The sequence below is a fragment of the Otolemur garnettii genome, unplaced genomic scaffold (assembly GCF_000181295.1).
Source record: "Otolemur garnettii isolate 467f Iridium unplaced genomic scaffold, OtoGar3 scaffold00016, whole genome shotgun sequence".
Classification (NCBI taxonomy): Eukaryota; Metazoa; Chordata; class Mammalia; order Primates; family Galagidae; genus Otolemur; species Otolemur garnettii.
In genome coordinates this window covers 13,061,796-13,063,726 of record NW_003852411.1, presented here as the reverse complement: position 1 = coordinate 13,063,726, position 1,931 = coordinate 13,061,796, and the positions used below count along the sequence as shown (strand labels likewise).

At 37.5% G+C, this 1,931-nt stretch overlaps 1 protein-coding gene across 1 annotated transcript in view; it reads left to right on the top strand.

Annotated features, from left to right (window-relative positions):
- Positions 1 to 1,931, top strand: part of XPR1 (xenotropic and polytropic retrovirus receptor 1) — a 219,434-nt gene that overhangs the window by 38,758 nt on the left and 178,745 nt on the right. The window lies entirely within an intron of this gene.

The following is a 1,931-nucleotide window of genomic DNA, read 5'->3' as shown; positions in this document are numbered from 1 at the left end:
GCCACTGTTGGCATATGGGTCCGGCACCCTACCCACTGAGCCACAGGCGCAGCCCCAATGAGATCTTTTGGATTAACTTTTTATTCTTATCAGGAAGTTAGTGGCTCCTGAGATACTTGAAATTATAAAGAAAATATTGAGTGCATATACATTTTTCTAAAAGAAATTCCATACTTTTGTTATACTCACCTAGGGCTTTTGAATCCAAACATTTAAGAATTAATACTCTATAATATGAGGCCAAATTTTGAATGTAATCTTAGAAAAACTATAGTTCACTAGTAAAGGTTTTCCAGAAATGTACTACCATATGTGATATGGTGTTTTGTCATATCACATCTGACACCATGGATCTGACACCACGGGTGTTGTCTTTTTGCCTGACACCAATAATCAGTTTTCTTTCCTTCTTTCTTTTTTTTTTAAATTTTGCTTTTGGTTTCAGCTGTTATAGTTTGAAGTTGTTTTTTTAAAATTTTCTTTTTTTCCTTATTTATTTTTTTATTGAGACAGAGGCGTTCACTTTGTGCCCCTTGGTAGAGTGTTGTGATATCATAGCTCATGGCAACCTCTACCTCTTGGGCTCAAGCGATTTTTTTCCCTCAGCCTCCCAAGTAGCTGGGACTACCGGCGCCTGCCACAACACCTGGCTTTTTTTTTTTGTAAAGACGAGGTCTTATTCTGGCTCATGCTGGTGTCAAACTCCTGAGCTCAGGGCAGTCCACCTGTGTCGGCCTCCCAGAGTGCTAGGATTATAGGCGTTGAGCCATCATGCCCTGCCAACAACCAATTTTCTATTGAATACCTGTACTCTTTTTTTTTTAAGTGAGTTACTCTGGAAGTTTATTTGTTCCTTCCTTTTTGTTATTTATATGTGTGAATGATTGTAAGGCTGGTGGTTAGAGAGGGGATCATTTTGACTTCAGGGATATTTGGTAGTATGTGATTATCACAACTAGGGGTATAGAAGTTGATAACAGTATCTAGAGCGGTGGTTTTCAACCTGCGGGTCGCTACCCACAGGAACTGTATTAAAGGGCTGGGGCATTAGGAAGGTTGAGAACCACTGATCTAGACAGTCTCTAGGTTCTAAGTAGGCTACTAAAAATCCCATAATCCACAGAATAGCCCCCCCAGCAAAGAATTATCTGCCTCTAAAGGCCAGTCTTACTGAGATTGAGGAATCCTGCTGTAGCCAGTTTGGGAATTACCAGTGTTTAGATGGTATTTGAAGTTTTGAAGCTATGGGGCTAAAGTCACCTAATCTTATGACTGGCTCTTCATCATTGGAGTCTTATCTGTTTAATTGATTTTTGTCATTTTGACAGATAAAGAGAAATCCTTCTGATTCCTTTCCCCTCAACCGTTTATTGAGAGACTAAACTGTAGCCATCTAAGCTACCTAAATATATTTGTTAGCTATAGTTATTCTATGTGGTTTCAGGAAAAAACCCTATAAACCAATACTTTATAGTTCTGACCTATATGGAGGACTTTCTAGACTTCGAGTAAAAAGTATTTATATTCAACATAAAAAGAGTTGTGGAAATTGGTTGCATAACAGTGTGAATGTACTTAGCATAACTGAAGTGTACACTTAAATATGGTTAAGATGGTGAGTTTTGTTAACCGATATGTAACCACAATTAAAAATATATACTTGTATCCAGTTCTTCATATTTCCTTATTCAGTGTTTCAGTGTATTTCTCTAGGACTTTTGTTCTGTTCCTTTTACTGTTCTCTCTTGGTCAAAAGAGTTTATGATCTCTCAGGTGATTTTTCATTCTTCTCCAAATGCTCCTTAATTTTTAAAGGATACAAATATGCTTTCCTCTTAAAGATTTCATAATACTGTATTGATGTGCAATTGGATGAATTTCAGCTTATGAAAGTTAATTGAGGCTTGGTGCGTGTGGCTCAAGTGGCTAAG